The following is a 26,804-nucleotide window of genomic DNA, read 5'->3' as shown; positions in this document are numbered from 1 at the left end:
GTGTATTTTTTTTCCTATGGGAATATTATCTAAGGCATATGCACACACACACACACACACACACACACACTCACATTTCATCCCTCCGTGAATGGTATCAGTACGTCTGAGTTCTGCTGTTTTGACACTATGGTGGGCACCTAACCGTCAACAGAGAAAACTGTTTTTTCATAAGGAAACTAATTTCTATTGATGTTTAGATTTCAGGTGAAGCACCTTTTAGACATAAGTCATGAAGAGGTATCAATATGAAGTTTAACATATCCAGTGGACAATTTACACTTTAAATGAACATGGTCTACATGCCAGATATCTTAGAATTGGATTCTAGCCCTCTCAGTAATAAGCTGTGTGTTTGTACCCAAGTCATCTCCCCTTTCTGGGCCTGACTTATCTTATATAGAAAGTGAGGGAGTTTATGTTCAAGACCTTTCCAGCTCAGACATATGGTGGTTCAATAAATTATAGGCATAGAAATACGTGTCAACATAGACTAGAACTTAATGACTGTAATGAAGGATTTAAAACACTACATACAATTTTAACCTTATGAATCACAGATGGAGGGATGGAAGGAAGGAGAGAAGGAAGGAAGGGAGGAAGGGAGGAAGGGAGGGAGGAAGGAAGGAAGGAAGGCAGAGAAGGTGGGAGGAAATTTGAGTCAGATGGAAACAAATGCTATGAAAGCAAAATACAGCAAAGTGGGAAAATTAGTAACGGTGAGTGAGAACTTTTTTCAGTAGTGTAATTAGCATTATCAGGAAAATCTTCTCTGATAAAGTAACATTTGAAGAGACACCTTAGGGAAATGAGGGGTGATCCCTGTAGATACATAAAGGAAGTATCTCCAGGAAGAAGAAAGAACACATTCAAAGGCATGAAGATGGGAGCATGCTTGGTATGTTTGTGGAATAGCAAATACAGTCCATAGGGATGGAACATAGTGATCAAAGGGAACCTTGGTGGAGATGAGGTCACAGAGGCAGTGTGGGAGAGCTTTCCAGATCATTCAAGGATACTAAGACTTGGTAAGGGCTCTAGATTTTGTTGAGTGTAATGAGACGGCCTGGGTTCAAGTCAAGAGGTTACTACCCTGACTTCTATAATGAAAGGCCCACTCTGGCTATTTTGTTTAGAATAGACTGTAGGAGAACATGGGCCAGACTGAGAAGACAAGTCAGAGGCTATCCCAAAAATCCATCTAAAAAGAGGTGATTCTACCAGGGTGGTAGCAATGGAGATGGTGAGAAGTGGCCAGACCTGGCATCTTTAGAAGGAGTAACTGAAAGCATTCACCAGTGGATTCAATTGCAATGGGAAAGGAAAAAAAGGAATCAAGAAATGATGCCAGGGGTTTTGTTAGAAACTAGAAGGGTAGAAGTACATTTTATGAGATGGGAAAAAAAGGAGCCCTGCACATTTGAGAGATTTCAAGAGTTTGGTCTTACATACGCTAAATTTAAGAAGCCCATTACGCATCCCAGAGATGGAAGTAGGCAGTTGAATAAATGAGTCTGAAGTTTAAGGATGATATCAATGCCGAAGATATAAATATGGACTTGGAAGGAATTAGATCATTTAGGAAGTGAGTATAAATGGAGCAAAGATGAGGTCTGAATACTAAGTACAGGAGATACCAACATTTAAAGGTTAGAGAAACCATCAAACAAGAGGGAGAAAGAGTGGCCAGTAATGAAGAAGGAGAACCAAGAAGGAGGTCATGAAACCAGGGGAAACTAATCACAGGTTTCCAAGTCAGTGCTAAGTATATTTTATGTTTTAAAAATGATTTGTAGTATAGATTTTATTTTTTTTTATTTTTTTTTTAATGTTTATTTATTTTTGAGACAGAGAGAGACAGAGCATGAACAGGGGAGGGTCAGAGAGAGGGAGACACAGAATCGGAAACAGGCTCCAGGCTCTGAGCTGTCAGCCCAGTGCCCGACGCGGGGCTTGAACTCACGGACCGCCAGATCATGACCCGAGCTGAAGTCGGCCGCTTAACCAACTGAGCCACCCAGGCGCCCCTGTAGTATAGATTTTAAAATTAATCAATTTAATCATGTCTTGAATCAGGAGACACTGGAGAAGATGCTCACTGTCACATTGTACACAATCTGCTTAAAAGAATGACCATAAAGATACCAGCAGGACTTCTTTACTTCTTTCCCTGCTTTGGTTAAGTGCAGAGATGGGAAGTGAGATGCGGTGCTGGATACATCAGTGAGTCTTTCTGCAAAAGTCTGATTACTCTTAGTTCAGACGAATCTCTTTTTATTATAAAAGCATGTTTATGATCAAACGAATTGAGCCATATTACCAAGCATTAGGAAACCAGAGAAGAATTAAACATATTACTCATCATTCGACCTTCTCCGTTACTGGTAATAAGTTTAAACTAGCTTTTGAAACTTTTTGCCATTCCCATATTAAACAATCATGAATAATCATAAAACAGTGAAACTGGCTTTTTTTTTCCCCCCACTTGTCATCATGCGGCCAGGTTAGTACGTTCTGTCCGGTGAGACATTTGGTTAAGTCAGTTTTGAAGATATCCAGTCAGATGTTTTCCTTTCCATTAAGAAGCATTATGAAAAGAGAAACACTCTTCCCTTCCAAGCCACTGTGCCTCCTTCTACCTTCTCTTACTCCTCATTCCTGCCTTGGAGTTTACTTGTGGTATCTAGAGCTACCATTGTCATTTTGAGAGCTTGAGACAGCTTTTCTGGATATGGCAGAACTAAAGGATTGGAAAATGCCTGGAAATTTTATAACATCTCTGAATAGCAAAACTACCACCAGGATTTATATTTAAAGTAAACATGGATAAAGCACGTAAGTATGGATGTACTTATTGTCATTTTGTTGTATGTTTTCTGGCTGTTTCTTTTTCCTCCTCTGCTTTATTTTGTGGTATGCTTCGATTCTCTTCTTTCTCTGTTGTGTATTTACACTGGTTTTTGCTTTGTGGTTACCATTAGGCTCACCAATTGTTTGCAGTAATACTCTTTTTTTTTTAATTGCTGTTGTTGTTTTGTTGTTCACCCCCTTCACCCACTTCTCCGCAACGCCCCCCCCCACCCCTGCTCTGGCAACCACCAATCTATTCTCTGTATCTATAAACTTCATTTTTTTGTTATTGTTTTCTTTGGGGAGGGGATGCTTTAGATTCTACATACAAGAGAGATCATACGGTATTTGTCTTTCTCTGTCTGACCTATTTCATTTAGCATAATGCCCTTGAGGTCCAACCATGTGGTTGCAAATGACAAGATTTCATTCTTTGTTATGGCTAAAAAGTATACCACAACCTCTCTACCTATTCATCCATCAATGGACACGGGTTACTTTCCTATCTTGGCTTTTGTAAACAATGCTGAAATGAACATAAACATGCACATATCATTTTGAGTTAGCATTTTTGTTTTCCTCAGATAAATACCCAGAAGTGGAATCGCTGGATCTCACGGTAGTTCTACTTTGAATTTTTTAAGGAACCTTCATACAGTTGGTCCATACTGGCTGCACCAATTCACATTCCCACCAATCGTGTACGAGGGTTCTCTCTTCTCCACATCTTTGCTAACACTCTTTCAAGCTTGTCTTTTTGATACCAGCCATTCTGGCAGATGTGAAGTGATGTCTCTTTGTGGTTTTGATCTGCATTTCCCAGAAGACTAATGATGTTGAACATTTTTTCCTGCAACTATTGACTATCTGTATCTTGTTAGGAAAAATGTCCTCTTCAGATCTTTTGCCTGGAGTTTAATTAGATTATTTTTTGTTTGTTTGCTTGGGTGTTTATTTTGCTGTTGAATGGTATGAATCCTTTAGATATTTTGGATATTAGCCTCTTATCAGATAAATGACTTGCAAATATTTTCTTCCATTCAGTATGTTGCCTTTTCACTTTGTGGATGGTTTCCTTTGCTGTTCAGAAAGTTTAGTTTAATATAATCCTACTTGTTTATTTTTGCTTTTGTTGCTTTTTCTTTTGATGTCAGATTCAAAAAAATCATCTCCAAGACCTATGTCAAGAAGCTTACCACCAATATTTTCTTCCAAGAAAATATTATGGTTTCAGGTCTTACGTTCAAGTCTTTAATCCATTTGGGGTCAGTTTTTGTTTATGGTAGTTTTATTCTTTTCCACGTGGTTTTCCAGTTTTCCCAACACAATTTATTGGAGACTATCCTGTCCTTTCCCCTTTGTACTTTCTTAGCTGCTTTGTCATAAATCTCTATGTGTGCATTTATTTCTCGGCTGTCCTGTTCCAGTGATCTATATGTCTATTTTTCATACCAATACCATAGTTTTAATCACTTTAGTTTTATAATACAGTTTGAAATTAGGGAGCGATGCCTTCCGCTTTGTTGTTCTTTCTCAAGACTGCTTACATGCTCAGTGTCTTTTCAGGGTCATTCTTCAGTCTTTTGTAGTTCCATGCAAGTTTCAGGATTATCTTCTCTATTTCTGTGAAAAATGCCATTGGAAATTGGATAGGGATTGCATCGAATCTGTAAATTGCTTTGAGTCTTATGGACATTTTAGCAATATTCTTGCACACCATGAGCATGGGTGATTCTATAGTGTTGTATATAGAACACTACTGATTTTTATGTATTGATTTTTGTATCCTACGACTTCACTGAATTCATTTATTAGTTCTATCAGTGTCCTAGTGGAGTCTTCAGGATTTCCTATATATAATACTAATGCATCATCCGCCAATAGGGACAGTTTTACGTCTTCCTTTCCAATCTGTATGCCTTTTATTTCTGTTTCTTGCCTAATTGCTGTGAATAAAAGTGGTGAGAGTAGGCATCCTTGATGTTCCTGATCTCAGAGAAAAAGCTTTCAGCCTCTCACTGCTGAGTATGATGTTTCCTGACAGCTGTTACATATGGCCCTTATCACGTTGAGGTCCATTCTCAATACCTGCTTTCTTAAGAGTTTTTATCATACACGGATGTTGAATTTTGTGAAATGTTTTTTCATCTCTACTGAGATAGTGATATGATTTTTCCCATTCATTGTGTTGAAGAAGGGTCATCACATTAACTGACATCCTGACATCCCTGAATAAATCCCACCTGATCATGGTGTAGGATCCTTTTAATGTATTGTTGAAGTCAGTTTGCTGATATTTTGTTGACGATTGTTACATCTATGTTTGTTAGGGATGTTGAAATGTAATTTTGTCTGTGATATCCTTGTCTGCTTTTGGTCATCAGGGTAATGCTAGCCCCCAAAAGTGAGTTTAGGAGAGTTACCTCCTCTTCTACTTTTTGGAAGAATTTGAAAAGGACTGATATTAATTCTCCTTTGAATATCTGATAGAATTCAACAGGGAAGCCATCTGGTCCTGGACTTTTGTCTCATGGAAGATTTTTGTTTAGTGATTTAATCTACTTCCCAGCAATTGATCTGTTCAAGTTTTCTATTTCATCATAATTTAGTCTTGGTAAGATACATGCTTCTGGAAATTTATCCTTTTCTTCTATGTTCTCCAAATTGTTGGCATAAAATTATTCAAAATAGTCTCTTTAGATACTTTGTATTTCTGTGGTGTCAGCTGTAACATCTCATCTTTCATTTCTGATTTTATTTGAGTCCTCTCTTTTTCTTTGGAGTCTAGCTAAATATCACTCAGTTCAGTTACTCTTTTCAAAGAACCAACTCTTAGTTTCACTGAGCATCTCCATCGTCTTTTCAGTTTATATTTCATTTAATTTCTTCTCTAATCTCTGCTATTTCCTCCCTTCTAACTTTGTGCTTCTTTCGTTCTTTTTCTAGTTCCTTTAGGTGTAAAGTTAGGTTATTTGAGACTTTTCCTGTTTCTCCAGGTAGGAAGTTGTCACTATGAACTTCCCTCTTAGAACTGCTTTTGCTGCATCCTATGTTGTATTTCCATTTTCATTTATCTCAAGGTATTTTTTTAAATTTCTTCTTTAGTTGTCTCCTTGACCCTTGGTTGTTCCATAGCATATTGTTTAATCTCCACATTATTTGTGACTTTCACAGTTTCCTTAGTAATTTCTAGTTTCCTATTATTATGGCCAAAAAAGATACTTGATATGTTTCCAGTCCTGTTAATTCTATTAAGGTTTGTGGGTTTTTTTGGCCTAACATATGATCTATCCTGTAAAATGTTCCACACACCCTGGAGAAAAACGTATATTCTGTTGCTTTTGGATGGAATGCTCTGTACATGTCTGTTACACCCATCTGGTCTAATTTGTCTCTTAAGGTTGATGCTTCCTTATTGATCTTGTCTGCATGATCTATCCGTTGATGTAAGTGGAGTGTTAAAGTCCCCTACTATTATTGCACTGTTGTATTTTTCTCCCTCCAGGTCTATTAATTTATGTATTCCGGTGCTCCTAGTTGGGTGCATAAATGTTTACAAAAGTTGTATCTTCTGGTTGGATTGACCCCTTTATTATTATGTAACATTTATCTTTGTCTCTTATACAGTCTTTGTTTCAAAGTCATGTTGTCTGATATAGATAGCTATGGCTACTACAGTTCTTTTGGTTTCCATTTGTATGAAATACCTTTTTCCACCCCTTCACTTTCAGCGCGTGTGTGTTCTGATATCTGAAGTGAGCCTCTTATAGGTACCATAGAGATGAGTCCCGTTTTGTTTGTTTTTTATCCATTTATCCACTCTATGTCTTCTGATTGGAGAATTTAGTACAACAAAAACCTATGTCCACACTTCATGAGGTACAAAAAATAAAGTCCTATGTATTTAAGTCACTAATATTTTGAGTTTTCTGGTACTTGAAACTGGAAGCATTCCTAACTGACATATACATCATGAATATTCCCCCCCTTTATTGTTGTTTTTAAAACCCTAATTTGAACGGTGCTGTAATCATCAATATACCAAAAGTTACTAAGCTAAATCTTCTATTCTGGGAATTATATATGTTTTCTGGAAACTTCCTAGGCCTGCTCCTTAAAAGATTTTAATGTTTACATGAATTAAAGGTAGTATTTTGGATACATCTTCTACAATTAAAATGGACTTTAAAAATACCCTCCCCTGTCTTCTATTTACAGATACCAAATGACCTTGAAGACTTGTACCAAATTCTGTAATTTACAACAGAAGTCTAACAAGGGAAAAAATTAAGATGTGTATCTCATGATATAAACATATGGTATGAAGTAACATCATCCTAAATGCTTTTTATTTTTTCTGGTTATTTTATGTTAGACTACAATTTATGAGACAGGGTTGTTAGGTAATTGGTTCTTTTGCCCTTGTAAAGGCTCTTCTGGCATTACTATTCATCCACAATAGGAAAGCAAGGTGTATTTGCTCAGCATGTGGTGATTAAATCACAAATAAGAATTCTCAGAGAGGAGTGCAAGTGTCTGCAAAAACAATGACTTGGAATAATCTCTACTTCTTAGATTTTTTTCTCCTTCCTCAGTTTGTTTTATGATTGTCTAGTCTACTATTTTCTCGGTGCAGTGACAGGAAAATTATACCATTTTATGTATTTGTAGCATTGCCATGTAGAAGAGAGAAGTGGTCTTGTTCTAGATTTGTCTGGGAAGTAGAAGCAATGTCCATGGATTGAGATCACAAGGGAAAAGATTTCATCTTAGCCTGAATATGATTGTATCTAATAGCTAACGCTACCCAAAAGGTCACAGGCTCCCTTAAGTACAGTGAGCTTCCTGTTTCCAAGAGCACTCGCTGAGGTGGATGACTGACACAGATTCAACCAAAAGGGGGAGTACAGCGAGCAGCAGAAACCTGGCCTAGAGGAATTCAAAGGTCATTTGGAAAAAACTAAGAGATAATCTTGCCATGATTTGTTGAAGGTTTTCCCCCCAACCGGGCCTTGAATTCTGATCTTCACTTCTAAATATAGAAATAAAGTATCTCAAACCTAAGTGCTAAATTTCTCATCATAGAATTTATAGGATATTTATAAATTATAAGTTATTATAAATATTATATACGTATTTACCCCAAGGTAAATTTCAAAAAGTAGTTTCAAAAAGGACCCTTTAAAAATATTTTTCCTAAGGACGCCTGGGTGGCTCAGTTAGTTAAGTGTCTGACTTTGGCTCAGGTCATGTTCTCACGGTTTGTGAGTTTTAGTCCCACATCGGGCTCTGCGCTAACAGCTCAGAGCCTGGAGCCTGCTTCGGATTCTGTCTCCCTCTCCCTCTCTCTGCCCCTATCCCACTTGTGTTCTCTCTCTCTCTCTCTCTCCCTCAAAAATAAATAAACATTAAAAAATATTTTTTTCCTAAGCAATAAGGATATGATTTGGATTTAAATTGTTTTGAAATGAAAGGTATACACACAGACACACACACACGTGCGCGTGCACACACCTGCACGCACGCACGTGTGCAGGCCCTGGATGTACACTGTGGGTCTCAGAATAGGATCAAGGGACATACTCATTGCACAGATTCCTTACTGTGGCTGTTTACATTTGCTTCAAGCTCAGTATATGAACTATAGGATCTTCATTGCCTGCATTTTTATAGCCCTAATTATTTACTGATATTTGTTTCTGTACAGATTCATGTAAATCGCTAAAATCAATGAATGCACTGCTATCCAATATGTGTGCCTACTATGGCTGCCCCCTAATTCTCAGGTGTGAAGTCCTTGTGTTAATATCAAGGGTAGAGTTTTATAAACCATCATGTGTTTTGGAGAGAAGAACCAGGTTGCCACATACAATTGAGTAGGTCATGTCCTGAGCAAGTATGTCCACTTGAGGGTTATATGAGGACTGAAATCTAGTCTGCACATACTTCACCAAGCCATGAGCCTAGGTATTGGGTATCACGTCCACTGGACATATGACCTCCCATCAAATGGCTATTCCCAGGAGATTTACAAACAACAATTACAGAAACAAAACAAATGAAAAAGGTCCATATTGTTCTTTGCTGCACTAACATGTATTGTTTAACTAGATCACCAAAAATATATTTATATCCTTTAATCTCATACCCTTCGATAATACAGGTAAAGATATTGAAATATAAATAAGTGACTTCCAGAAGAATTACAATTAGCCAAAGGAGAATAATAAAGTCAAGTTCAACTGGATTTTAAAACTAACTGATTTTTTTAACATTTGTATTAAAATACTTTTTAGTATAATATATGTATGGCACACAGGATATCGACATCTATTGTCAACACAAAAAGGTATGAATAGTTTCTATATTTAAAATTACATCTTTATATTCTTTTTTCTTGTCTTAGTTATCTCCATTTAGTCATGTTCTATATAAACACCGATTAATGGAGACCATGTCATTCTAAGGCTGCAATTTGGATGAATAATTTTACCCATAGCTCACACACCATATCCTCCTTTCCTGATACCATGAAACAGGCATATAAAATGGCTATATTGTAATAGTTCTGTCTAATTTCAAATGTGAGGTTGTGACTCATAATGAGAAATATATATGGTCTTCTTGGCACTCAGCTCCTAAAACTCCTATAACTTCCTAAGCAATAAGAGCAATGGGAGAACTTTTGTTATAATATTTGATCTTTTGTCCTCAAAATCCTGTAGAATGAAATAACTCCAGGATGAAATGAGTGAGTGGTAAAAAACGTCTTACTCTTCAGAACTAACTCCTTTCAACCACACCTGAGTTTATGCTAACGAGGTGAATTTTGGAAAGCCCCTAAGGATGGGGGCTGCTCGCCAGTGGAGCCAACCTTGTGATTAGAGGGTTGGAACTTTCAGCCCCACCCCCACTTCCAGAGAGGATTCAGGACGTGGAGGTTGAACCAGTCATGAATGGCCAATGATTGAATGCATCACGCCTCCATAATGAAGCTTCTATAAAACCCCATCAGGATGCAGTTCAAAGAGCTTTTAGGTTGATGAATATATAGAGACGTTGGGAGAATGGTGCACCCGGACCATGGAGAGGGCCGTGAGTAAAGGATGAGGGGAGAAGAGACTATACGATACGGGATTTAGCAGGGTACGACTATCCACACTTTGTTACTGTTGTGGTGATGGTTGTGGTTGCTAGCCACAAAGCTGCACAGACCAAACCCCATACAAAGGAAGACTTCTAATGATTCAAAGAGAGACCAACAATCTAAATTTCTCTGGGGAATCTGTGGAGCCCTTTACATACTAGTAAAAGATGCTCATGTTAGCTACACTAAGAGGTCCAGGACTGTGCCACCAGGCTTCTCCCTGCCTTCCACCATCCCGGTTCCCGATCTGGACACAGACATTATGTATTCAGTGACCTTTTTTTAAATTGTTTATTTTACTGTATTATTATTATTTTTTTTACTTATCTCTTTATATAAGCCCCCACGTTGGAATCCAACTTCTTTATTAAACAAATATGCAATGTCTATTTCCCAAAGTGTGTACAATGGTATCTTCGCCAAAAGCCAGTGTTCCTATTTTTAGTTAGCCATTTTCCCTAATTATTTTTAAAAATCAGGTCACTCAACTAGCATACTTTTCACTAAGCACCTTAGATTACTGTAACTCCGTGAATTCAAAGTAGCTGAGACAATCTAGAGGCATTAGAAAGATTCGCAGTCAGCTCCTGCACTTTTAGGGAAAATCTATGGTAATATTTATCTTTTTAGGTTATAACAGATTTATACAGATAATCATCGTTACATGGTTTTTATTATTAAATATTCAAATATAAAAATGAAGGAGTAGTGTGACCAACACCTAGGTCCTTATCATCCAGAATTAGTGAACATTAAAATATTTCCATATTAATTTCTAATTTTGCAATATTGTAGCTGCAGCTGACATGCCTTTGTCAACAGTAGTCCCTCTCTTCCTCCCTTAGAAGCACACAAAATCCGGGAGTGGGCATGTACCCAACTCATTTTGGTTTCTACATTTTCACCATTTTTGTATATATATAAACAGCATATAGAAATGTTTTATGTGTTTGTAAAATTTACAAAAATTATATGATTTTTAAATTTAATTCTATGATTCTTTATGGATCATTCTGAAGTCTGTTTCCCTACCCCCAGTAAATTTTGTTTTGCAGATCTATCCACACTGATAACTGTACATCTAATTGTTTCATTTTAACTACTCTACGGTAGGTATACACCACAGTTTATTTACCCATTCCTCTATGGATGGATATTTTCCTTCCTTCCTTTCTTCTTTCCTTCCTTCCTTCCTTCCTCTCTTACTATAATTAACAAAGTAGCAAAGCACATGAGCATGAGTGAGTTTCTCCAAGTTCATTGTTACATTTCTAATAGCAAATGGAATAACCTTCCTTAGTAGGAGGCAAGAATTCATTTATCTCATACAAACAGCCAAACCATAGCTAAGCATTATAACCTACAAAAGCACTATATGTATTTTGCAAAATATTTATGCAGCAATTAATCCACTTATTTTCATTTCTCTAAGTGTAATTAACAAATGATGCTGCTGACTCTTCTAACACAAACTTTCCACTTAACAAAAGTTCTTCACTTACTATGGTATCCTGAAATTGGCACCCTCTCAGTGGGCTGACAGTAACAATAATTATCAAATCAAAGTCGTTTTCAACAGTATCAAGAGTTAACATTAACAGGGTCAGGCGGAGATGGAAGGCACTTAAGAAACCAGCTTGGTTTACATAAAGAGAAAGAATATCAAGGCATGAGGTGTAAGGATAAGAGGCAAGTAGCATCTATAATCAGAACATCAAAAAATGGCCAGGTGATAGAAGGAGCCATTTAGGTTGAACAACAGGAAATTGCCATTTTGTAGGTCAAATACTAGCAGTTTGTCAAAATGGGTCGTTACTCATACTTTCTGGATTTGGCATGAACAGGATTGGTATTCTGAAATAGTCAAGACCTATTTCTAAGAGACCTGTAGGTACCAAAACATGTGTGACCCATGCTAATGGAGATTTGGACGTGTTCCTTTCCTGCCATGCCTCTCAGATGCTTCAGACAATTCTCACAGTAACGGGTGGAAACTCACCCTTTATCCGTGGCCGCCATCCAGGGCTGTGCATTGGTGACTTCACAGAAGATCCCAGCCAAAGGGGAGGTAGAGGGTTGGTGACCAACCTCATGCCCCAGGGTGTTACTTAATCACCCACGGAGGTCTCTTTTTCTAAACAATCTACCCAACAGGTGTGCCTTTTGCTAATTTTCACAAAGCCTTCTATAGGCTGCTATGGATCATCTCTCAATTCTATACAAGCCTGGAGAATCAAATGAACTGGGCATACCAGGGGAATGGTGGTTTGGGTCTTACATGCAAACAACGGCTCTCTTCTGTTAGAAGGGACCCTTGGTTTTCTTGTAGCTCCAATCTTTCTACATCAGAAATCCCTCTGCTGAAGTTGTTGAGAGGTTGTTTGAGAGGTTTTCAGTTCTAGATTCTGAATGAAGGATATGGTTGGGAAAATAAAAGCAAGAGTCAGATTATCTTCTTGGCAACCAAGCAGAGATGACGTATTCCAGTGACATTAGGATATCTGCAATCTATTGATTGAAGTTAATAAACCTGTAAGGTGTGTTTTGTTTGCCAATCATGCAGAAGGCTTCCATGTGACCATGTATTTTTCTTAAAAAAAAAAAAAACCTGTGGCACTAATTCCTCTCAATTATTCTCTTGCTAAAAATAAATTCCAACTGAGATACAGGAGCAAACATCTCAAACGTGTGATTCAAAATTTTTAAAGCATTTCAGCAAAGTGACCTCTGACTTTAGCTGGGAATTGTGTATTCACTTGTGGTGTCAAGTCTCAACTCATTACAATTAATCTGATGTATTGATTTAATATCTCAGGCAGAGATGTATTTACCTGGCTAGGGCACTGTGGAAGACGGATTCTAGGAGAAAAGGAATGTTTGCAAATGAAGATGAGATACTCTGATGAAAGGAAAGCTGACAGTGAGGAGCACTCACAGAATGAGACCCCAAACACTCATTACCCCAAGGCTCAATCCCCCAAATTAGAGCTAATAATGATTCAGCATTGCATTGTTGGGTACTTTCATTCTGTAAAAGAATACCTTGGGGTAGAAAGGAAGCCAAGCAACAGATTTGTTCCTGTAGGCTCGCCCATTAAGAGAGGGTTATTTAAACTAGAGCCAAATCACAAAGAGCCATTTCCACAATAGATATCAGCAATTCTACAGAAAAGATACTTCCTCTCTTCTCTAACCTATAAATTTACTAATATTTTCAAAATTGTCTGTTCTGATCATACAAGTAATAAGGTACTAAATAAAATGTAAAATATACAAAAATCATGATTCTGTTAAAGACAACCAGATCGTTTTCTTTCACCTTTATTATTCATCCAAAAAAAGTTTAGATTGCCTACAACATACCAAGCATTATGCATAACAAAAGGAATACACTGAATAAGACAATCCCTGCCCTCAAGTTGTGTCATCTAATGGGGAACATGTATAAATATAAAGGAAAATGAAATACATTTTGATCAGTGTTATCATACAGGTACAGACACATATCTTATATTGAGATACGATCAACTTTTTTAAAACTCTGCATCCTTCATTTTCAGTTAATGTACATTTTCTCCATTACAGCAGATACACGTTTTTAACATCATGTTACTGATTGCAAAGTAGTTCACGCACTGGATGTACCATAGTTTGTTAACCATTTTCTTATGTTTGTATGTTCTGAGTGAGTATTCAAAAACTTTCACTCTTGGGGCGCCTGGGTGGCTCGGACAGTTAAGCGGCCGACTTCGGCTCAGGTCATGATCTCGCAGTCCGTGAGTTTGAGCCCTGCGTTGGGCTCTGTGCTGACAGCTCGGAGCCTGGAGCCTGTTTCGGATTCTGTGTCTCCCTCTCTCTGACCCTCCCCTGTTCATGCGCTGTCTCTCTCTGTCTCAAAAATAAATAAAAACGTTAAAAAAAAAAAAACCAAAAACTTTCACTCTTTCACTAACATAATGATGGGCATCTTTCACGTTTGTCCTAAGGCAAATTCCTAGAAGTTAAAGTTTGAGTTGAAAGGGTAAGAACATTTCAAAAATTTCTGGCACATATGGCAAAATTGCTTTCCAAAGAACAAAAGCATTGTGCCAAATTACATACCCACCAGGAATTGAGCTTTTTAAAAGATACACACGCAAGTACACACTCTCAAGTATTCACAATCTGATTTCGTCAAGGTTTGAGAATTATCTAAATGTAAACAATCTCTTTGTTTATGGGCACAAATAAAGATACGTTTATATTACATAAAGATGCAGAGATGATTGGTTTTGTCTGATTGTAAAAGATACCTATTTCAAAATTCAAACTTTTTTTAAAGTTCATTTTATTCCTTTTGAGGGGTGAGGAAGGGCAGAGAGAGAGAGGGAGAGAGAAACAATCCCGAGCAGGCTCTGCACTGTCAGCATGGAGCCCGACATGGGGCTCGAACTCACAAACCGTTGGATCGTGACCTGAGCCAAAATCAAAAGTCAGGTGCTTAACCAACTGAGCCACTCAGGCGCCCCAAATTAAAACTTTTTTTAAAGCAAAAGAAAACACAAGTTTTGGTATCATACCATCAATGACACATTATACATTCTGCTGTAACCTTTTATCACAACCATCTACAACCACGAAGTATCAAGATGGCAGGGCGGCTGACCTGTCTTCACTTCTCATCAAGTCTAGTAGATATCTGCGTTATCTGGTTCCAAACAAGGTGGAATGGCCCATTGGTTATTTAGACTTTATTAAACTTTTATATTTATTCTTTACAACTATAAAATGGAAAAAACCACCAATACCAAGTAAAAATTAGTCACATACATGGAAATCAAGAAAGCTGTCTCTACAACTTTTATACAAACCGGGAATGAAATTCATTGAAACTCTCAAATTATTAGAACACATTATTTTTGGTCAACATCTTCAGCTCTTCTGTGTGTGTGAGATACAAATTGATGGCACTATTATTTACTCCCTCAACTACTTTCCTACCTTTGAATAACAAATAAACCACAAACAGAAGTAAGAGGGCCAATAATGGCTCTTCCCACTGGACGAGTAACTCTACATTAGTTTACAACTTGAAATGGTAAGTGTCTTCCAATTTGTTTTATAAAAAGATGCCAAGCTTGAAGTTCAGAGATCTAGTTTTGGCTTTGTCACTTACTAGCTGACTGGACTTGCAGCAATTACTTTACCTCTAAGCCTCGGTACCCCTATCCATGAAATGGTGTCATAGGAAAAGAATCCGTTACCGCCCCTAAAAGTGCATGGCACACAGTAGGTGTCTTGGAGATCAATCTTTTTTCATAGCTAGGCTAATTTCTTTTGCCTCTCTTATAGGCCTTTTTAGCCAAACCATTAAGTGTGTGGCTTTATTCATGACTTTCCAGCTCATCTTTTGCTTTTTATCTATTTTTGAAAATAACCTGATGAATACAAATGAATACCAATTAGCTAAATATACTGGTGATGTAGCACATGAAAAAACCTCCTTTTTATTTGTCAATTGGGATAAATTTTTTCTAATGAATCATAGAGCTAGCAATGGTGTGAGTAGAACATTTATTATATTTCCTATAATACAATAAAGAACCTATTTTATGGTTTCATTGAGCTGCTTCTAAATTTCACATCTGTGCCACTCTCATCCAATGGGTACCAGATGATCATTATTTTCATTTTGAAACTCTCATGTGATGCAAAATAATCTAGAAATTCTAATAGTACTCAATACCAGCCTAACATGGTCTAATGAAAAAAGTATAGCTTAGGGGCGCCTGGGTGGCTCAGTTGGTTAAGCATCCGACTCTTGATTTCAGCTCAGGTCATGATCTCACTTTCATGACTTTGAGCCCTGCATCAAGGTCTGTGATGACAGGGGAGAGTCTGCTGGGATTCTCTCTCTCCCCTCTCTCTGTGATCCTTGCTCTCTTTCTCAAAATAAATAAACTTAAAAAATTAGAAAAAAAAAGTATAGCTTAAAGGTTAAGAATGTGGCTCTCAGAATAGGAATCAGCAAACTTTTTCTGTAAAAGGCAAGAGACTAAGTATTTGAGGCTTTGAGGCCCATCTAGTCTCAGTAACAAATACTCAACCCTGTCAACGCACAAAAGAAACCATAGAAAATACATAAACAAGTAGTGTTATGAAATATTTGTTGTATTATTTTCAACCATCTACAAATACAAAATACAACTGCTATTTTTTAGCTCACGTGTTGTTCAAAAACAAGAGGTGAGCCAGATAGGGTTTGCAGGCAGCTGTTTCCATACCCCTGCTCCGTAGTCATTCTGTCTGGACTCAAATTCTGGCTTATCCCTTGCTGGTGGTGTCACCTGAGCAGAATAGTCTCCTCTCTCCACTTGGATCTAAGCTGGAACCATCACCTATATCTCATTCGTGTGAGTTTCGTACGATCTGAACGAGGAATACACAAAAGTGCATTACGTTATGCATGGAGGGTTGCGGCAAATGGTAGGTCCCTTCCCATCTAAGCGTTTTGATTTTCACAGGCATCCCCTATGGTGGCAACACAAGACTCTCGAATCCAGACAGACTTGCACCCCAACGCTGGCCACTACTTTTTACCATGTTACTGAGATGTAACCCGAGCCTACGAGCAGGATTGCCGTGAGAACCTGGTGTGTAGTACGTGCTAAATGTTCCACAGAGTTGCTGCCATCAACAAGATGTTTTTAAGGTTTGGGGGTTATTGTTGTTTTATGCTAAGTTCTTTTTCCTAAGTTTCATAGGACATAGTGGATATGCTTTACATCTCTAGGTTGCTTATAACCTGTGTGTGCCCCTGTGTGAGTGTGTCTCTGGTCAAGTTCCGTACAGGGAACAAAGCACTCACATTCAGATTTAACCCATGGTGACCTGGGAATTCTTGAGTTCTCACATATATGCTGGTTCCCGATCTAGACAATGGGTCACTTCTAGGAGCAAAAGTTCTCACTGGGGAAGAAAGGTCAAGTAAAACCATCTTATTCCCTCTGCATCCTCCCCATCTCTCTTGGTATGAGAAGAGAATAAAATCCTGGCTCACTAGAGGTACAGAACACTACTACTATGGAGAAGGGCAACTTCACCTGGCTTAGGAAGAAATGAGTAAAAGGAGAGGAGGGGCAAGGTAAGCTAAAGAAGAAAACATAGATGGGGGAGATGTTTTGTCTAGTCTTCAAGATGAGGGGAAAAACCAGATTGAGGCACCCAAAGAGTGATGTTCGCTCTAGAGGAGAACCATGACCCTTCACTATATTATAGCTGAGTGAGTAGAAGCAACATTTTCCAGGCAGTGATTTGAAGGAGTCACTGGACGAATTCAGGTAAAAAAGAGCCCAGTGGAGAATCCAGGTGAAGACCCACGAGTATGGCTCTGAATACAGATCCTAAATCTTGTGGTCTTGTAGGAACGTGGGACACTGTGGATCTTCAGAACTGTGCATCAACTGCAGATGTCATGCGTGCTGGTGTTGTTTCCTGTTACTGGGACTCTTTGGGGAACATTTTAAGACGAGTACTGCTTTTGCAGAGCCCCACAGAGCTCCAGGAGGCACGATTCAGAATATAGTCTAGTAGCCTCGTGTGAGTGGCACCTGCTAGAGCTCTGCAGAGCACAGACTGCATAGACTGACTATTAGAGACTAGACAGCTGCCTTCCCTGCAGAGGGACTCTTCTTCTCCTGGGTGTGTGCATGTGTATGTGTGTGTAAATGCAGTGCTAGAACAGAAAGCATAATGCTAAACAAAGCACCATGGTCCCAAGTATGACTTGCTCTCTTAGTGCCAAGGCCTTATCAAGACAAGGAGTATAGAAACTATACCTTCTTCTGAAGGTCTTGTTTCTCACAAAACACCCAGCACCAAATACCAATACCATGACCAATACCAAGTACCAACACCAAAGTTTGAGGCAAAAAGTCTCTGGGTATTCCAACCATGACTGATCAAATCTACCTTTTGCAGGACCCAGGAGGGGAATTTCGAAGACACACACACACACACACACACACACACACACAAATGCAAATTTATATAATTGTACCAAGTATATGCAGACATTTTATAAAATAAATACTGCAGGCAACGCCTTTCGTAAAGCTATCCTCCCAACACTGCTGCTAACTGAAGCACTCCCCAATGAAATCTGTATTCCCAGCATGAAGGCTGGAAGCATTTTTCAAATTATGCCTTACGAGAGAAGCGTTTGATATTTACACCATTGGAAGGAACATCCAAGAGTAGAGGCAGTTCCACATGGTCACAAGGAATTTCAAATCAAAAAGATTATTTCAAAATTTATATTTGCAGCTCCTCACAATGTGGTCTACTCATGGTATCACTTTTCATAGGCGGCAAATTCATAATAAACATCTGTGAACACACAAACAGTAAGACTCACTTAAAATCACTGGATTGTCCGTACACCTGACCTACCACAAGAGCCAAAATACTTTATTGGGGAAAATAATGTTTTATCCTCACTTTCGTCCTGGATCATGGACATAAATAGTGTCCACATCAATTATCTACAAATGTAAGAGTACAGGAAACAGAAGGAGTCCTAGAATAGATGAGAAAGCCTACTCCAGGGGTTAAGGCTCACAAGGAACTCTCAAGTCCACATCAATAAAACATACTACCTTCCACAAGCCGTGCAGTAAGCCAATCATTTTGTAAGAAGGAGAACTGAACTTTACACAAGAAGGGCAAGCTATTACAGGAAATATACACACCACATTCAGGAATCAGGAAAAAGGCTATGATTCTTAGAAGTCCTGAGGAAAAAAACAAGATACTAAAAAAACAATGACCATTAGGTCAATCTACTACTGCATTTTCAAGAAGCAGTCATATCTGAAGTCTTTGACCTTGAATAGCCTCGAATAGCATGATGTGATGGAAAGATTTCTAGGATGGGAGTCAGCTGACAGGTTTTTGCCCTTACTATGTTACTAATATTCTATGTGACCTCTGGTAAATCAATTAACCTCTCTCTCTTCGGTTTCCTTGTTTGTAAAACAATGGGTTGGATTATTATGGACTCTTCCTTCCTGTTCTAACACTCTGAACTCTATTATGTCTCTTCCAATCTTCCTCCACATTGGCATTTAATTTCAGAGACTGGGAATAAAGTCCAAACCTCTCAGGTTAGCATTCAATTCTCCATATTGCGACTATAGCTTTTGCCTCCACCTTTATCTTGTTTTATTCCTGAAACCACATCAGTGTTGATTCAGACCCTCTTTTTCTCTTGCTTCTTCATCATGGTTACCTCTGTCTTTCTTCCCTTTTCTTCAACTGAACTGTCTTTTACTCCACTCTATCTTTTTCCATCTCTTGTTAGAGTTCTATATATCCAACATAACTATAAGCTATATGTCCCTCAAAATGTCACAAGCTGGGCCATTATGCATGGATGCATCCATTAGTACAGTACCTAGCAACACCTTGTCCAAAATATATCCTTGAGAATGACTGGTGATTCCAAGCTTGGTAAAAGAACTGAAGTCTGTTCATACTTCTGTTAAAAATCAAAACCAAGGGGCGCCTGGGTGGCTCAGTCGGTTGGGCGTCCAACTTCGGCTCAGGTCATGATCTCGCGGTCCGTGAGTTCGAGCCCTGCGTCGGGCTCTGTGCTGACAGCTCGGAGCCTGGAGCCTGTTTCAGATTCTGTGTCTCCCTCTCTCTCTGACCTTCCCCCATTCATGCTCTGTCTCTCTCTGTCTCAAAAATGAATAAACATTAAAAAAATTTAAAAAAAAATCAAAACCAAGTGAGCCTTAAAATAAAAAAGACAAGAAATAACAAGTGTTGGCAAGGATGTGGTGTAAAAGGAACCTTTGATGTGCCCTGTTGGTGGCAACATAAAGGTACAGCCACTGTGGAAAACAGTATGAAGGTTCCTCAAAAATTAAAATTATAAATACCATATGATCCAATAATTCCACTACTGGGTATTTACCCAAAGAAAACAAAAACCTAATTCAAAACGATATATGCACCCCTATGATTACTGCAGCATTATTTACAATATCCGAGATATGGAAGTAACCTAAGTATCCATCAGTACATAAATAAAGATGTGATACACACACACACACACACACACACACACACACACACACACACAATATGGAACTACACAACCATTAAAAAGTATGAGATCTTGCCATCTGCAAAAACATGGATAGACCTAGAGGGTATCATGCTAAGTGAAATAAGTCAGACCGAGAAAGACAAATAGTATATGATTTCACTCATGTATGGAATCTAAAGAAAACAAAACAAATGAATAAACAAACAAAAAGCAGAATCAGACCTATAAATACAGAGAACAAACTGGTGGTTGCCAGAGAGAAGGGGAACGTGGGATGGGCAAATAGGCGCTAGGAGTGGGAGATACAGGCTTCCGAAGTTATGGATTAAATAGGTCACAGACAGGCATCAAAAGCACAGCATAGGCAATATATACAATCAGTGATATTATTATCGTGTTGTGTGGGGACAGATAGTAGCTATACTTGTGGCGAGTATAGTGTAACATACAGAGAAGTTGAATCACTATGTTTTACACCTGACATGTTGTAACATTGTGTGTCACCTACACTCAAATAAAAGGTAAAAATTAAGAAAATTCATAAAATTTTTAAAAATCAAGGTGAACCTTAACAAAAGTCAATTCTTCTCATCCTTGTGGGAAGGAATCCCTTTGAAAAGGACAGAGAACAACATCTCAGATCACTGTAAAAGTCTTACTTATCTTTAAACATAGAATAGCTAAGATTCATAATTTCCAAGGCAAATATAGTTCAGGAGACAAGAAAAACATTACTAGTCTAATTTTTCATAGACTTCACCAGCACTTCTTAATGGATTACATTGTCAAGTGCTTCGCTAACTTAATGGCTGGATACATTTAAATATTTTCTACATTGGAACATATAATGTACTCAACATTGAAACATGTCAGAATTTGCTTTTATTCAATGTCCAAGAAAAAAAAAAGGTCTCTTGTGTGAGTTAGGCTGTTCTGTTTCCCATATAAAAAAACTTTACCACTCAATGCCAATTGATCTTAACAGAAATCTTGGCTTTCTCTCTCTCAAGATATGCACACATTCTCCTACAAGGAAGCACAAATCAATGAAAGATGTTTCACCACAGGTCTTCATCTGCCTTTATTAACTCCTCTGTGCATTTCCAAATATGATTTATATGATTTCAAATAATTTTTGATCTTTCCCACCCTTGACTTTGCATATCTTTTTTCCTAAGAAAAGACATTAAAGATTAAAATATTTGAGATGAAATTAGAAAGTAATGTAGCAGTACAACCTTTAAAAAGGCAGAAATTATTAAAAAAATTTTTTTTCCAGAAAAATACAAGAAAATGGTTAAGTACATGGTGAGCCCTTGAGTGACTGGGACAGAAGTTTGTAGTTTCATGTTTGTGGTCCCAAACGATCATGTAAGATGTAATATAATGTGTCCCTAAAACGTAAGGCAACTACGTAATTTTTTATTAGAGACTCAACTCAAGAGTTGGTTACCTGTTCAATGCTGGGGAAAATCTGTGATAGCAAAAGACAAAATATCAGTCCACAATATATTTACTTCATAGGAGACAGTGGTAGGTAATTTTAGCTACATGCAAATTTAATCTGACATAAAGATCTTAGAGAATTGCTGTATAATGTGAAACTCTTCTAATGCCCTATGTTTGGAATTGCTGTTCTCAAGCCAGAATTTTCCTCTCCAGTAGCTCTTGCCGAAGTGTCAAGCAATAATAATTCAGTGTAATCTTAAGGGCTCCAGGGGTATCTACCTCTCCCACAACATCTACGACACGTAGAGTGCTAATTACTCTCTCCCTTAGGAATCTGACCCATTTAGTACATAGGTAGAGATAAAGACCACAGAACATTTGTGTCAGAGCTGGAAAGAGAGTTGGAGATGGGGCTCCAAACCTTTGTTTTATAAAATAAGGAACTGAAACCCAAAGAAGTTCAGGGACTTAATCAAGGTCTACGTGTGCATAGGGCAGTACACACTGGAGTCACTTGGGAAATCTCTGGGGACAGGAAATCCAGGTGTTTTTCATTAGAAAAGCATAATATGGAGGCTTTCTTTCATCCCCCACATGGGCTTCATCCTAAAATGTATCCTCAACAAAATGGATGCTACTGATCTTGCCGCAGATTTATCTGGTCAAAGCAGAAGTTTCAAAGGTTTCAAAGTCTCTACAACTGGCTTACACTCGAGCTGGAAAGTTCTTTTGAACCACTTACGTTTATCAAAGCTTACTATCACTATTTTTCTTGGGGTGCAATTTATTTCAAGGGTGAGCTGGTACTATTTGTCACACCGCAGCCAGTTGTACAAGGCGTTACTGATGTATTCTGAAACCTTTACTACAGTTATGCTGATGATTGGAAACGCCAAACGGAATTATCCTTGGTACACAAATGCACATGCTTTGACCTATCCTAATTAATCAATTCTAGTTCAAGTAGAAAAGATTAAACATGTCACCACCATCTTTTCTCCCCCAAATTTGAGGGTTTTTTTGCTATATCATTTATTTTAACTGACGTATCTACAATATATATGGAATAAAGGCATTCAGCAAAAATGGCATTTAGCAATTTTCTCATAATATCTGCAAATAATTAGAAAAAAAACATTTTTTTAATTTTTTAATGTTTATTTTTGAGAGAAAGAGAGAGAGAGAGAGACAGACAGAGAGACAGAGCATGAGAAGAGGAGGGCAAAGAGAGAGGGAGACAGAATCCGAAGCAGGCTCCAGGCTCTGAGCTGTCAGCACAGAGCCCAACGCGGGGCTCAAACTCATGAACTGTGAGATCATGACCTGATTCGAAGTTTGATGCTTAACAGACTGAACCATGTAGGCGCCCCAGAAAAAAAAAACAACATTTTCTAATGTAAAAATGTAATTTTCTATGTAGACAAACATGGCTTCATTTGGAAGGCACATAGAAAAGAACTCAGGTAATTTATAGAAGCTTTAAGGCTATGAAAACCTATTCAAGTCACCTGACTCCACTTGGTCCTATAAAAATGTGATGTTAATGTTATTTTTTCTTATACTTAGAGACTTCATAAAGATTAATTATTTAACATCTACACATTTTTTAGAAGTTGCAAAAGCCAGTGGAATTACTAATATTAACTGAAAATGAAATTAAACTTCATTTGAAATTTTTGTACCTTTGACCCCAGAGGACGTGTAAAAATGCAGCAAAAGCAAAAGAATTGATAAGGCAGAGGCTGGGAAGATGCAGGTTTTGGAAGTCCTAAAGCTTTTTTAAAATAGGGGGAATTTTGTAAGAAAAAAATAAAAATGCAGTTAGGATGAGAATAATCACAAAAAAGACAAATTGTAGAAGGTGGCAAACACAAACATCACCAAATCCTGAAGAATAACATATGGCTTGGGGCACCTGAGCGGCTCAGTCGATTAAGCGTCTGCCTTCGGCTCAGGTCATGATCTCGACGTACACAGGTTGGAGCCCTGCGTCAGGCTCTGTGCTGACAGCTCGGAGCCTGGTGCCTGCTTTAGATTCTGTGTCTCCCTCTCTGCCTCTCTCCTGCTTGTGTTCTCTCTCTCTCTCTCTCTCTCTCAAAAATAAGCATTAAAAAAAAATTAAAAAGAAAAAGAATAACATAACGGCTTTATTAACGGACTGCCTGACATTTTCTTTGTGATACTTTTTACAGACAGGTTGTTGGTTCTGTCTGTTTCAATCCTCCTTTCTCCTCCTATGTTCAGATAAGTCCGGTGTGGGCATCATAGCATCCCGCGGCAAGGTCCCCAGCCCTGCTCTTGCGTGTCCTAACACCTGATGACTCACGGAGTGGGTGGCCCGAATCTTCTCACAAACCATTCATTCTTACACCAGGGTAACTAGCAATAGCTACACTTGGAAATTACTGCAAACTACATAAATATATTCTGCTCAACCCAAACTGAATAAATATTTCCACGTTGGCTGGATCCCAAAACTGCCTGCAGCAAACAAAAGGAAACTATGGCAATGGCAGAGGAAAAATTAGAATGGAAAGAGACAGTACAATAAGCCTATTGTGGTTAAAATATATTACTTTTGAAAATTTTATAAACAGAAATGATTAATGGGGCACGCTAGGGCCCCTACCAAGGCAAGTGAAAGGCCCTGAAAGCTTAAGCTTCATTACGTTCCTGATAAATCCTCATCTGCAGGAAAGAATCCATCCCTATCATAATGAACTACCTCTGTAGTCAAACACACCCAGTGTTTTCTTCTAGATGGATTCATGTGGACAGCACCAACAGGATAGAGAGAAAAAGGAGACATTGTTCAGGAAGCAAATGACAGGTGGCTACACAAGGAATAAGATGGGTTTATTACCTGTGGATTCAGGGATCAAATGTGTTGCCTCAGTCAGCTGCTACCTCCTGGTACCCCTGCTGTTTTATGGTCGGTCATGGATAATGTTGCCATCCATGAATGAATGTGGCTGGAAGAAAATCAATGGCATGTTTCCCACATCTGTGTGGCCAGGCCTTCCCCTGTGACGTCTGCTCCGTTTTTGAAGCCTTGCTGAGAACGTTCACCTCCTGGGCCTCATGATGTCAGAAACACACTTCCAGCCTCTCCTATAGACTGCCAAATCTTCCACCTGACAGGTAAATGGCTTAAAGTGGTATTTCAGCATTGATTTTTTATTTCAGGTGGTATTTTAGCACTGATTCCTGAGTTTGAGGAGAAACTAAACCAAAATGGCCAAGGCCAGGCTCGGTGGTGATGCAAACTGCATGAGACGTGAGCTATGCCCTGTGGCTGTACTTCGGCTGGAGTTTAAGAAGCATTTCCAGGCATCTACTACGGGCCAGCATCCATGCGGGCGCCAGAGTGAAAACCAACATTGGGTAAGACATGTTTGCCATCATTAAACTCCACATTCTCTGAGGACAGAGGCTCATACCAAACAGACAATATTTGTGAGGACAAGGGATGATCGCAGATAATTTTAATATAAAACGATGGAGTTTAAGACCAAGAAATGCACAGTGAGTTGCCTAACTCAGTGGTTCTGCTGGGAATCACTCCTGACATTTGGCTACCAGGGACCTAGGAGAGGCCTTGATGAGATTATTAAGAAAATTGGATGTGACATCTGTGGGCCATTTAAACCTCATCCACTCTAGTGAAGCCAAAGAAATGTCTCCCAGAGCACTCTGTGGTCACTTTAGGAGCTTTTTGCTTTTTGACGCTAGTAGGAAAAATCACAGAAAGTCATGATGCCTGACTTCTCAATCTATCAGTTTCTTCCAGGAGCTTCAATGACTGCTTCTCTACCTACTAATGACAGTGGAAACGGGTCCAGAGAGGCCTCTAATTGTCCCATTGGGAGGATTTTAGTTTCATCCCATACGGGTAAAATGCCTTGATCTCTCAGAAGGGAGGGACAGCAAGCCCCCTCCAGGATTGGCAGTCATCATGAGTGTGACATTTGGCTAAAAGTCCCAAGCAGGGTACTACGAGAAAGCCATGCCACAGTGGCGGTGCTCAATAAAATAGTTTAAGATATGTTTCACCCTCCCACCTGTCTTATTCCAGTGTATTAAAATACGCATTTCTACAACTAAACCCACAAAGTAAAATGAGAAAGCTGCACACATTTTTTTGAGCTGCTATTACGTCCCAGGGACTGTTGGTCTAGGTGTCTGGAAAACACCAGAGAATAAAACAAAGAGCCCCTGATTGGGCTTACCATTCCAGTATCAGGGTGGGGAGAAGACAAACAATAAACAACAAACCTAGCAAGAAGCAAATCATCGAGTATGTTAGAGGATGGTAAATAGTACAGAATAAAAAAAAAAAAGCAATAGACAAGGGGAACTGGGGGGTAAGGGGAGGAGTTGGGGCATGACTTTAAATAGGATGATCAGGAGAGGGAAACATTACTGAGGGCTTATCTGAAGGCAGACTTAAGAAGGGGGCACCTTGTGAATCACGTGGACAGCTGGGGTGTGAGGATGCTCCAGGCAGAGGGAACAGACAATGCAAAGGCCTTAAGGGAAGAGCACATCCAAATATTCAAGGAGCAGCAAAGAAGCCAGCATGGCGCCCAACGGTGAACAAGGAGAAGCATAGTAGTGCTAGCAGTTCAGCTGTGTGTCTCCAGAGCTCATATGCTGAGGTCCTAACTCCCAGTACCTCACAACGTGACCTGATTTGGAAATAGACCCAATGCAGATGTGATTAATTAAAATGACTCATAGTGGGATTAGGGCAGGCCCCTAGTCCAGTAGGACTAATGTCCCTGTGAAAAGGGACACAGACATGCACACGGGGAGAACACTGTGTGAAGACTGGAGTGATGTAGCCCCAAACCAAGAAAGAAAGCCAGGAGACAGGCCCAGAACATGGCGTCCCCTAGAGCCTTCAAGAGGGAGGCCGGCTGACACCTTGATCTCAGACTTGCAGCCTCCAGAGCTGTGAGACAATACATTTCTGTCGCTTAAGCCACTCAGTTGGTATGACTGTGTTATGGCAACGCTAACAATCTAACAAAAGGAAAGGAGGCCAGAGAGAGAGGAAGGGCCAGATGATAAAGGGTTTTAATACAAGGACTTCTGATGAAGAGTCAAGAGAGCACTGTCAGCAGAGGAGTTACATGATCTGCTCAAAGGCTGAGCTCTGGGACACTCCAACTTTATGAAGTCTCAGAAAAGGGGAGGACATGGCAAAGAAGCTGAGGAAAAGTCGCCAGTGACGTAGGAGAAAACCCAAGAGAACATACAGCC

General features: G+C 38.9%; 1 protein-coding gene and 1 long non-coding RNA gene across 2 annotated transcripts in view; one reads left to right on the top strand and one right to left on the bottom strand.

Annotated features, from left to right (window-relative positions):
- KCNH8 (potassium voltage-gated channel subfamily H member 8) overlaps positions 1–26,804 on the bottom strand; it is a 354,464-nt gene that overhangs the window by 249,264 nt on the left and 78,396 nt on the right. The window lies entirely within an intron of this gene.
- On the top strand, positions 1,004–25,512 carry LOC122230714. The gene is made up of 4 exons (XR_006207763.1): positions 1,004–1,028; positions 16,501–16,629; positions 24,726–24,923; positions 25,320–25,512. It is a non-coding gene; the product is annotated as an uncharacterized LOC122230714 (long non-coding RNA).

This window comes from Panthera tigris, chromosome C2 (genome assembly GCF_018350195.1).
Source record: "Panthera tigris isolate Pti1 chromosome C2, P.tigris_Pti1_mat1.1, whole genome shotgun sequence".
NCBI lineage: Eukaryota > Metazoa > Chordata > Mammalia > Carnivora > Felidae > Panthera > Panthera tigris.
This window is presented reverse-complemented; position numbering and strand designations above follow the sequence as displayed.